Source organism: Garra rufa, chromosome 1, assembly GCF_049309525.1.
Source record: "Garra rufa chromosome 1, GarRuf1.0, whole genome shotgun sequence".
In the NCBI taxonomy this organism is placed as follows: domain Eukaryota; kingdom Metazoa; phylum Chordata; class Actinopteri; order Cypriniformes; family Cyprinidae; genus Garra; species Garra rufa.
Window position 1 is genome coordinate 23690992 of NC_133361.1, and position 13451 is coordinate 23704442.

Here is a 13451-nt window from a genome sequence, read left to right on the forward strand (position 1 = left end):
TTCCCAGAAGTGCATGATATAAACTTGCAATTGAATTATACTGTCAGAATTGTGTGATATAAACTCACAATTGTAAGAATTAAAGTCAGAATTGTGAGATTTAAACTTGTAGTTCTGACTGTTTTCTCTGAATTGCATGATATAAGCTCACAATTGCAAGAAATAGTCAGAATTGTGAGCTATAACCTAACAATTCTGACTTTTTTTCTCAGAACTGCATGATATAAACTCACAATTGTAAGAAATAAAGTCAGAATTGTGAGATTTAAACTTGCAGTTCTGACTATTTTCTCTGAATTGCATGATATAAACTCACAGTTGCGAGAAATAGTCAGAATTGGGAGATATAAACTAACAATTCTGACTTTTTTTTCTCAGAACTGTGATATAAGCTCACAATTACGAATTATAAAGTAAGAACTGTGATAAGAACTTGCAAATGTCACGCAATTCTGAGAAAAAAGTTAGAATTGTTAGTTTATATTTTGCAATTCTGACTTTTTTTCTCAGAATTGTGTGATATAAACTCACAATTGCGAGAAATAGGGTCAGAATTGTGACAAACTCACAATTCTTGCTTCTATATTCTTGTAAATGCGAGAAATTCTCCCATTTGCCATTTTATATCTCACAAGAATTGGGAGATATAAACCGCAATTGCAAGTTATAAAGTCCAGTTTTGAGGGGGAAAAGAGGATTCATAAGTTCTCAGAATTGTCTATATCTCTCAATTCTGACTTTATAACTTGCATTTGTGAGTTTATAACTCTCAGTTCTGAGAAATTAAGTCAGAATTGTATGACAAACTCGCAATTGTGAGTTAAGTAAAGAAAAACTTGCAAATCTGACTTTATTTCTCAGATTTTTATGAGTTTATTTCTGACTTTATAACTTGCAATTGTAAGTTTATGTCACATACAGTATATGTAGTCTTACTTTGTAACTCGTAATGTGAGCTTATATCACGCAATTCAGAGAAAATAGTCAGAACTGCAAGTTTATATCACGCAATTCTGAGAAAAAGAGTCAGAATTGTTAGTTTATATCTTTCGATTATGGCTTTATAACTTGCAATTGCGAGTTTATATCTTACATTTGTGATGACAAAGGCAGAATTGAGATGAAAAGTTTTTTTTTTCAGTGGTGGAAAGGGGCTTCAATACACATCTCAAAATGCAAAAGTGTTTTTCTCATTCTCATATTTCATAGAGGCAACAAATGGAAATTTTCTCTGTGTCTTCATAAACAACTAGCTATTTTGGTTTCCCTCCCCACCTCGTTCTCCCAAAAGATATGTGCCAAAAACCCACTGATCTAATGAATGAAACCATCCATCTAAAAACAGCTCTTTAAGCTTCCTTGTACTGACTAATGTTACAGACTGCAAGGGGGTCCACATAATGAATATCAACACAATGAAACTAGTTTAACTAATTGTTCCCTTCAGATTGTGTGACAGGTTGCGTCGAGGCTCACAGAGCACGCCGAAACTGAAAGGCAGAGAAATCACTAGATTTGCAGTGCTGTGAAAACATAATAATTAGAGCAAAAAGCCCTGATGCCCCTCTGCTAACCAAGCCATCCAGAAAACCCAATGTTTATCCTTCATATTTAGGAATCACACTCATTTGAACCAGCCGAGGCCATTCACGAATGCACATTATTCTGACATGACCTTAGTTCAGAATTCTTTTGGCATGAAGAAAAAAACATTACAGCGTTTAAGTTTGTTTATTTAGTAGCTGTGATTAGTTTTTTTAATTGCATAATGCAATTATGTTATTAGAGAAGTACAGGTAATGTTAATTAGAATACAAAAACATAAATAAGTATAAAACCATCAAATATTCATAGATGCGTTTACTGTGCAAGGCTTTGGATTTTTTTAATGTTAATTCCATAATCAAAATACTTGTTTTCATCAGACCTTTGCACTTTAAAGGGTTGCAGCCATTATTTGCTTGAATTACTGTTTTAATTAATAACATGTCTAGCCTAAAAGCCTAAAGCTAAGCTTTGTATTTGAAAAAAAAGGGTCCTCTTACTTTTCAGTGCGTAAGTTGAGCTCCAATGTTGGGCTGCTCATCTGCCAACGTTTTAAATGAAAGACACATTTTTTGGCCAGGCTACAGAGTGGAGAATAATTATTTCCAGAGAACGTGCCACAAGACAAATGTATTTGTAAATTATGTGCTACAATTTGCTAAAGTTGTTTAGTAAATGTATAATTTCAAATACAAATTCATCTTAATTCAGTTCTATTCTGCCAGGTTTCTTTTTTATAAACTTTCAGCTGGCATTGATAAAACTATTCAGGCTTCCTTAAGGTATTAAAAACTGATGTCTGGCCAACACTTGGCTTTTGTGCTTTTCTCTTTTTTTGGCAATCTCAAGGCAGCAAGACAAGAAGATGAATGCCTGTAGAGAACCAGTGCTGCCTTCCAGCAATATTTTTGCTGTCTCAGAGGTGCTTTAAATGAATATTTTCCTAATGTAATCCCCACTACCAGATATATATTGTTGAAATGTGTGTCCTAAGAATTCAAACCTGGATAGTTTGGTTGATTATTTCATCGCAGTGAAGGACGTTGAAGAGAGCATGTTAGTAAAATGCCTAAAATCATTTACAGCTTGCCTTCATTTTGTAACTCTCTGGCCCAATGAATTCTCAAAAAATTGCATCACTTCTTAACAAAATATTTGTGTTTTAGTGATCTGTTTGGATGTTATTGCATTGGCTCTGTACAGTAGCTCCCCCTGGTAGCACCTCTCAGAATTTCAGTTATAATGAAGGCCATTTTATCCTGTTATCTTTCTCACCACAGGAGGTGAATTTCTCAGGGGAGCTCAGTATATGCTCTAATGCTGCTTTATAAAATTGCTCCTGCAATCTCTTAACTGTATATATTATCTGCTTGGACAATCCGAGCCACTTACACTTCCATTACAATGCCAAAACTTAAAAGATCCTTGTGACCATTCAGTCTTTCCAATTGAAATTTCCATACAAGTTTGAGATTCTGAAGGCTCTGTTGATTTGAGATTTCCAATGAACTCTACATGACACAACGTGGTATAATTTATGATATTGGGATGTTCTTGATGGTCACAGGTGTTTTTTATTTTTTTTATTTCTTTGCCGTGGAGGCAAATGAGGACAATGTTCAGTGGAGTTTAGAAACTATATTTTCATGTGCAGAAAGTCAGAAAGATAGCAAATGACAGAAATCAAAGGGTAAATGCATGTACGACAAATTCTATTTGCTTCATGCTGTGCTGATTTGAACCTGCATTTAGACAGATTGGAATAAGCTTATCTTACACACCTCGATACTCTAATGCATTTTAAAATTCAGACACTATTCATGCATTCAACAGGATAACACTTTTTTGACATGCAAACATTATGGTATATGAAGGCAAAATGGAAGAGTTTACTTCCACCCCATCTGATTTGAAAAATGAAGGTTCTTTAGTGGAATTGTTGGAACCTTTTTCATCTATGGAATCTTTCCATTTCACAAAAGGTTCTTTAGATGATTAAAATGTTCTTCACACTATGAAAGAATGGTTCATTGTAGATTAATGTGCTTATTCCGGCAGCAATTTGATACATCTAAGTCTGGGAGACTTTGGAAGAAGCATTTATCCAATTCAAAAAGCTCTTCCTTCAGAGCTGAACGTAATATCCTTAATGGCTCAGGCCTGATGATGGATTTTGAGCGAAAACTGATGCAGTTCTGGACATTTAGCTCAGACTCTGGAACTACTCTGCAGCATTTATGAGGAAGCTTGTACTTTAACACCCACTGTCAGTTCAAAGTACTCTGTAATCCTTTAAAAAACTGAAGACATTCATTTACTGATGCCTCGATCTGAGAGTGGCTTGCCAGTTGTAGTTGGTCAATGTCACGTTCAGTTTTATGGCCCCAGTAGCTTTTTATCAGGCCTGGAGTAGTCACATTTTTTCACAGTCCACTGCTGGCTTTGGTGTGCATGGGAGTCTGGACAGCTGGACCTGCCAGAAAATACACCTCAGGGAATAGTCAGTTCCCACTCAACTACTGTTCACGTTGGCTGAAGTTCAGAGTTTATCCAAAATATTGGACGAGAGAGGAATATTATTGACTTTTCCTAGTGAGTAATAGATTCATTTGCCAGTAATTGTTTGCCTGCGTACTTGATTATCACAAGTGCCTTGTTAAAAATGATCCTGTTACATTTACTGTAAAAATCAGCAGCTGTGACAGCCAGAAGTCCACACTGGTGCTTGTATATTTTACAAATTTGAAACATATTTCAGTAATGTTAATATTCCAATCGACTTAAACTTCGAAAATCTGCTTTTTGAATGCAACTTCCAATGTGACCAATGTTACCTAGCTGGGAAATAATTTCAGGCGCTGCGTGATATTACTGCGCCTGCTTCGGCTATATTACAGCAGCAAACTTCCTTGACTATTACGCCGGAATGGGAGTGTAGTTCCGAAACTTATCGGCCTAGAAAATCGCAGCTTTACATTTTCCGCCGGTCTTAGTACACGATATAACTACAGAAGAGTCAAGTTTTAAATAGGACAAATATCGAAACTCATTGGTCATTTTTGAACGCGATGCTATTGGTCTAATAGGATTCAATGATCTATGCTAAGCTATGCTAAAAGTGATATCGCCAGAACAGGAGAACGGCTGAATGGATTTCAAAACGGTAAAACTCAATTTATTAACTCGGGGGGAGTTGGAGAATGAGCCTATTTCCCAAAAAAAAAAAAAAAAAAAGTGGAGTGTTCTTTTAAAGGGGACATCGGATGCCAATTTTCGAAGTTGGAATGATTCTTTAGGGTATTCATGAAATGTCTGCAAGATACTTTCATTAAAATTCATCAATCTTGTGTAAAACATTTCCCTTTTTAACTTGTCAAAACAGCTGTTTTAGTGCATGTCTCTTTAAATGATAATGAGCTACTGTTCACTCCCCTCTCTTGTTTTTTTGTGGATTCGGTATTGTGTTACCATCAAAAACTGCTCTAATCCACTCGTTCTGATGTCAAAAATGAAGAGACTTATGTTCACTATTATATCCAACTACAAAACACCTGCATTACGAGACATTAGGTGCATTTCCATTACAGATTTGCGCAAAACTGGCGATATTCTATAAATGTTGATTAAAAAGTATTGCGAAATGACGCTGTTTCCATTAACCAGTTTTATGCGACTAAAACTTTTTTCCTTGTGCGATAAGTCATGGCAACAGATTTTTGTGGAATATTTATTTGAATGTGACCTGTATATGTGAAAAAAAATTCCATTGCTGTTTTGCGAAATATTCCTTTTTCGAATTGCCTGAAATACCACCTCATGCAAGCGTAAAAATGTTTTTGCGATATATGGAAGTTTTTGCGCAGTTGACGCGTTTCCATTATAGGAGTATATTCAATTCGCAATTTCAATTTGCGCAATTTAAAGGGTAATGGAAACGCAGCTATTGTTGTTGCTACAGCGGTTCAAGAAAATGGTGGACAACGTACGACTGGCTGAGGGTGTAAATATGCTAATACAGGACAGTCTGTCAGCGGTTGTGGGCGGGGCTTGATCAGCATGACATTATACAGCACAAAAAAATCTAAACGGCTTGATAATTGAGACTTTTCAGGTGTTTTAGGAGTGAATGGTTGTGTCCACTTGTGTTAAGACACAATTGTATGCACACCATATAAAAGTAAATATTTTCATCCGATGTCTCCTTTAAAATCTAATGATAACAAATGGTTCAAACACAAAAGACATGATATCTTTCACAGCTGCCAGTAGGGTGGTACCCTTTAAAAAGACTATGAATCATAGTTATCTTTAAGGTACTAATATGTGCCCTTTCGGTACAAAGGTGTACCTAAAGAGTGCCCTATGTACATCAGGTAACGCCTTTATTTAGCCTACACTGTTGATAATAGAAATAAGAAGAAACAATATAATCATATGTGATGTGTCAAAAGGAATTTTGTGACACTGTTTTTCACTGTAAATTAAATGGCTATTCATAGTCTTTACTTGCTAAAACCATACAGATGACAGTGTTTTACAGTGCAATTACATGTAATGCAATGTTGGCAGCACTTTTTATAGTATGTGCTTATTATAGTAATTCAGTAACTGGGTAATAAGTACAGTAGCTACTAATCCTGAATCTAACTTTAACCCATGCAGATATCTTATTATCATATCATCCACTTTATTACAGTGTAGATAAGTACACTGTAAATACACAAGTTGCACGTACTGTAAAAAAAAAAAAAAAGTGCAAGCACAATGTTAAACCATTTACAGTTTTCACTATATCTGGTATAAGGTTACTTTATAGAGTTAAAGAGCAGGTAATTTTGGTTTCCGAAAAATATATTATTTTTCAGTTTATAACATAGCTATCCTTCAGTGTAATCAGTCTGCGTAGTTGTTCATCAAAAAGTGCATGATAAATAAAGATATTGTCTCTCAAAAAAGAATATACCTAAGTGCAGCTTTAGGTTTCCAGGTAAACCATAATATTGTCATCTTACTGAAATAGTTCTAATAATTCACTGTGAACCCACTATTTCCTAAGAATGTGTCGATTAATGTAGACTGTTGTTCTAAGTAGGCTACTTTGTTAAATAATAAAGTACATAGACATATTTTGGTTTACAAACTGTATTGTTTCATTCGGTTAATGTGCAGTATCCACTAATATTGTTTTGCGATGTGTTTACAGTTTAGCAGCTAAACTTTAGCTGTGTGCATGATTCACTTGGATTGTATCTGGAAAGGCCAATCACAACAGACTTGGCTGACCAATCAGAGCAGAGTAGGCTTATGGAAGAGAGGGGTTAACAGACCTTAAAGGAGAAGTTGACTTCCAGAACAGTCTTTCTAATAAACAGTGTTGTGCAAGTTACTTCCAAAACGTAATACATTATATATTACTAGTTACTGTCTTTTAATAGTAATTAGTTACATTACAATATTACTGTTTCTAAATTGTAATGCGTTACACTACTTTTAAGTTACTGTTGAGTTACTTTCATCAAAATATCCACAGATTATAAAATGCCAAAAAGAAAAGTTTATAGCTGCTCATTATACATTAAGTTTAGGATAGCTAGCATAAAATTATAAAAACATATTTAGGTAGGCCTACCGGTATGTCTATTAATGTTACGTTGTAGTTTAGGTTAAACATGGATAAGCACAAAACTCATTAATACTTTCAGAAATAACACCGGTAAATAAAGCGAAGTGTTATAATGTACAATCATTAAACACAACGAATAGCCTATAGGCTATTTTAAATGGTTTTCAGAAATAAACAAGAATGAAGAATACAAGTTGCTAAACAAGCCAAAACGAATGAGGGTAAAAGCGAAACTAAAAACAAACGGCGTTGTTCTCGTGCAGCCTACCTCTCTCATTCTGCATCAATCCAATTGAATGTGTCCATATTCGTGATGTATTTGAATGCTAAACTATTATGTAAACCAGGATTTGTACTTAACGGGCTTATAAAACATCCTCCTCACATGAGCAAATATGTGTTTGGCTCGAGCTCAGGCTGACGGCACGGATACTATGCAGTAGCCTACGCACTATTTCATTTGACCAGTGACTGTATTTTATTCTTATAATTAACAGACTGCAACTTTTGCAACGCTGTGTGTGCGTGAGGCGCCGGGGCAATCGAATAGCGGAATAACTCCGTCATTTTTGGTCATACAGATCATTTATAACTGCAGTGTGTTTACTTTTATTTCTGTCATCTTGGTTTCCTTTCCGTGAACTTTCGTAGAGCGCCACTCCACACAAAAGTGAACCAAACTCAGCAGCAAATGTCACTCAGTCTTTTCGTTTCGAAAATCAGATATATTTCGCGTATTCATCCATTTTATATGCGTACTATGATTTAATAAAAACAGATTTAGTCATTTTTAGCTTAATTTTTGTTGCTTATGCGCTCGTCCGTCATTTTTTCTCTTCTCCGACTCCGCAGCTCTCATAATTAGTTTAGTGTTACTGGCACCAGTCTACTGTAGATGTTAATAGGAGTTACTCGTGCTGTTTCTCCATAACTCCATCTCATAAATGTAGAATCCGTCTCTGCAGTCATCTCAACCATCGAATTCCAGCAACAGGAAGACAAAATATTTTACTTGTGGACTTTTTTTAATTCACAAATTAATGTTGAGTTAAAATATGTTGATGTAACTTGCGTTACTGAGATTGTAACGAGTAATATTATTACCCAAAATGTATTAGTAATGCGTTATATTACCGCGTTACAGCAAAAAGTAATAAACTACTGTAACATATTACTTTTGTAATGCGTTACTCCCAACACTGCTAATAAATAGTTTCGATAAATAGTTTCTTAAGGAAAACAAAAACAGGAATTGTCTCCATATAGTGGACTTCAATGGTGCCCCCAAGTTTGAATTTCCAAAATGCCGTTTAAATGCAGCTTCAAATGGCTCTAACTGATCCCAGCTGAGGAAGAAGGGTCTTATTTAGCAAAACGTCATTTTTGAAACAAATTGACAATTTATAGAAGTTTTTAACCTCAAACGCTAGTCTTATCTTGTCTAAGTCTGCGTTAACTTTTTTCCGGTTTAATACGATCAACACAGTTAGGGTATGTTGAAAAACTCATTTTCTTCCCCAACTTCAAAATCATCCAACATCGCTGTAGAAGTGCCAACCCAGTGTTTACAAAGTTACATTAAGTGGCCTTTACAAAAAAAAAAAAAAAAAGGTAAAACAGCGATGTTGGAAGATTTTGACGGTGAAGAAGAAAACGAGATGGGAGTTTTTCAACATATTGACCCCGGATTACGCAAACTATGCAAGATGAGTATTTGAGGTTAAAAAGTATAGAAATTGTGAATTTGTTTCGAAAATGCCTGATCATTTCGCTAAATTAAGAACATTCTTCCTCGACTGGGATCGTTTAGAGACTTTGAAGCTGCATTTTGGAAGTTCAAACTTGGGGGTACCAATAAAGTTCACTAAATGGAGAGAAATCCTGAAATGTTTTCCTCAAGAAACATAATTTCTTACCAACTGAGGAAAAACATCTTGGAGTAAATTATCTGTAAATTTTTGTTCTGGAAGTGAATTTCTACTTTAAGCCCAGAACCACTTTAAGAACTCATTTTATAATCATTTCAAAATTATTCTAATATAAAAAATTTTTCTGAGAAAATTAGTTTTCTGACCTTAGATGCATTTAAACCTGTTGTAGAGGACTCCAATATATTAGGGCACTTTAAAATACCATTTGACCTCTTTAAGCAATTTACAGGCATTTACTTATATTGTTTTCTGTAAAAATAAAATTACAGTGCCAGTGTAATTCTTTTGTTAGTGTTTTATCTGTAGACTACTAGCCAATTTGCAGTTAAATGATGTTATACAAGGGTGATTGGCACTAGCTGTCACTCTGTTTCTTGGGGTGTGTATATTTTTGAAAACTTGACTGCACCTGACTATAAAAAGCTATAGAACATTTCATTAAACACACTTTGACCATTTGTGACAACATACCCCAATAATGGGCATGAAACCAAATCCAACAAAACAAAACAAACATTTCTGTTACTGGACTTTTGACTCTGAACGTTTAGCTGCTGATTTGTTGACAGCTTCTTAATATACTAAAGACTGTTAAAAGAAAATAAATTACAAATGAACAATTGACATGTTTGGGTGGGCTAACCATTCTTGCTGTTTAAAGTTTGATCAAAAGTGTAAGGTAAAACACTGAATGAATAAACATTCAGTGATATGTGTTTGTTCACAGAGTTGTAGTTTGCCTCACTAATGCTTATCTTCAAAGCAGGGCAATGAACTTTGTATTGGGACAGAGTTCACAGTGAACAGGAGCAAAAAAAAGAAAATATATGCCTTTTGAAGTTTTGCCGATCTTGTTTTTTTTTTACCATTCGGTGCATTCAAGTCACTGTGTTTAAGAAGTGTAGCCAGCCAATGTAAAAGCAATGCGAAAGCATTCGCTCATGAATATTAATTAGGTTAGGCTATGTACCATCCTGGTAACTTCCCACTGTGAGGCAATATCAGAAACTCCATGCTCAAATATGACAACTTTTGATAAGCAGTCATGTGATGTTTTTGTTTTGTTATTAGTCTGAAGGTCAAGCTTCAGCAGTGCATGAATGTCAATGAACAAACTGAAGCAAAATAATTGTGGCACTAATTTCAGTGACATCCAGAATTGCTGTTTTTCAGCATAATAATATGTTTAAACAAAATGTTGGCTTCTGTAATTAGTTTTGATCAATTTAAGAGTGCATGTTTTTTTATTTGATAACATCATACTTACATCTGTCTTAATATTTTGTGGTCAGTGGATAAATGCTTGGATCAAATGAGTGACAGAAAAAAATCGCTGCTTTCTAAAATCTGCTGCTGATGACAACTGCAGAAAAGCAATAAGAAATAGAAAAAAAAGCAATACATCGTCCATTATAGTACATATCCAAAAAAAGAAGACTCTGTATTAAATACTGCATTCTCCCCCTCTTAAACAGAAAAAGCCTTCATAAGGTGTACCACCATGCTTGAACATAATCTCTGATAGATGAAAAAACAATATAAGTACTTCAATCTCTAAGGCTGCAGTCCTCCCCAAAACCAAGATCTTTAATCACAATGAATCCAAGTGTAAATCCATTGTTTGAATTTAATCACTTGAACTGAGAACACAGCCTTTCCTCTCAAATTAACATGCTTGCTTGCTAATTATTAATTCTTCCCTAGTAGGCTAGTCACTCATCATGGGGTCAATAACCCATGACAGCGGTATTTATTTATGCTTGGCATTTCAGTGGCACTCGCTAACAGATGCATCGGTGGGCCTGATGACTCCCACACAGAGACAATTATCACGGTGTCACTGTAAGCAGAGGATCACGATTCTACATGTGAGTGGAGTGAAGCTGAAGGATGGTGTTGAGGTTGAGTGGAGTCTGGGGAGCGTTATGAAGAGGCTGTTAGTTAGGGCAAGGGGGGTTAAAGGAAGAACTGTCGGAGGGAAGTGTCCAGTGGGGTTCTTTCTGTATTATCATTCATCATTTAAAGCGATACAGTGCCTTGCCAAAGTATTCATACCCCTTCATTTTTTTTTGTTGCAGCATTATGTTAAACTGCTTTAAATTAGTTTTCCCCACATCAGTTTACACTCCATACACCATAATAATGACAAAGCAAAAACCAGATTTGCAAATTTTACAAATTTATTAAAAAATAAAACACTGAAATAAGTACATTGCATAAGTATTCATACCCTTAACTCAGTACATAGTTGAAGCACCTTCTGCATTTGGCAATTATCTGCCATTCTTTGCCTCACCTTTTCACCTCAGCTTGGATGGGGGCTGGCAGACATTTTCTAGAGTCCTAGTTGTTCCAATCGTCTTCCATTATGGATAATGGAGGCTACATGCTTCTGTGAACCTTCAATGCAGCAGATTTTTTTCTGAACTCTTCCCTAGATCATTGCCTTAACGCAAGTCTGTCACTGAGTTTTTGCTCAGATATGCATTTTCAGCTGTTAGACCTTTTCGGAGAGGTGTGTGCCTTTCTAAATCATACTCATTCAAATGAATTTGCCACAGTTTAACTCCACTCGAAGTGTAGTAACATCTAGAAGCAATATGAATGCTCCTGAGCTCAATTTTAAGTGTCCCAGAAACGGGATCTTTTCAGTTTTTTATTTTTAATAAATTTGCACAAATGTTAAAAAACAATTTTTTGCTTTGCCATTATGGAGTAGGGAGTGTAGATTGATGTGGGGGAAAAAAGTAAAGTGGTTTAACATAAGGCAGCAACATAACAAAATGTGAAAAAAATGAAGGGGTGTGAATAATTTCGCAAGGCACTGAAAGTTCACCCAGAAATAAAACTTATGTCATTATTAACTTACCCTTCTGTCAAACCTGTGTGCTGTTAGTTTTCAATTAAAAGGAAAAGAAGAATTGTTAAAGAATATTAACAAAGCTCTTTTTCATGTTGTGTAGTTCATATTTGACAAGCACCGCCTCCTCAAACTTTCCCCATCTGCCATTGGTCAAACAAACAGATAGCCCCTCCCCTAACCCATGTCATTAGTTTAAAAAATGTGTGGTGTTTCAAACTGTAAAGATTTTTTTATTATCCTTTTTTCCTTTTGTTTCTATATAAATAAATAAAATTGAGAACATTTAAAATAATTGTTTTCTTTTTGCAAATATTTAAAAAAAAATATTTCAGCATCTTTACTCCAGTTTTTAGTGTCACATGGTATTTCTAATATGCTAAGTTGCTGCTTAAGAAACATTTCGTATTATTATCAAGGTTGAAAACAGTTGTGCTGCTTAATATTTTTGTGGAAACTGATTTTTTTTTCAGGATAAATAGAAAGCAGTGTTATTTTAGTATCTTTTTTATAGTTTGAATTTGTTTTTATTTGTATATTTTCTGCTTTCTTTTGTAATTTTAGTTCATTTTTATGTTTTGTCTTTATGTCTACATAGTTTTTTTTTCTTTCCACTGCTGAAAATATAAACTATGTAGACATATTAAAGACAAAATGAACTAAAATTACAAAAGAAAGCAGAAAATATATAAAAAAAAAAAAATATATATATATATATATATATATCTAAAAAAAGATACTAAAATAACACTGCTTTATTTTTTTAGTAGGATACATCAGGTTAAAAAAAATGTTTCCAAAAGCTTTTAATTTAATATTTTAAGTTTTATAACATTTATTTGTTTGTTTATTTGTGAAAGTTGAAAGTTCAGATGAACAGCATTTTGATGTAGAAAACAGTTTATAAATGTCTTCACTGTTACTTTTGATCACATTTTTATCTGCTAAATAAACATATTATATATTTTTTTTAATTAATATACCTCAAACTACTGTGTGTGTATGCTTTGGACTGACATACACTACCAGTCAAAAGTTTTTAAACAGTAAGATTTTTAATGTTTTTTAAAGAAGTTTCTTCACTTCACCAAGCCTGAGTTGATTGAATCCAAAGTACAGCAAAAACAGTAAAATTTTATTAAAACCATATTAGAATGATTTGAATTTGAATGAAGATTGGCATAATGATGCTGCAAGTATATCTTTGATCGAAGGAATAAATTAAATTTCAAAATATATTCAAATAGAAAGCAGTTATTTTAAATAGTAAAAATATTTCACAATATTACTGCTTTTGCTGTTTTTCGGATCAAATAAATGCAGCCTTGTTGAGCAGAAGAGACTTCACTAAAAATCTTACTGTTCAGAAACTTTTGACTGGTAGTGTACAGGTGTGTTAATATGATATTTGTTTTATTTTTGCACGAACTATTCCTTTAGGCTGCTGTTGTTTTATTTTGTGCAGCAGAAAAACCACACAATTGTATTTAGC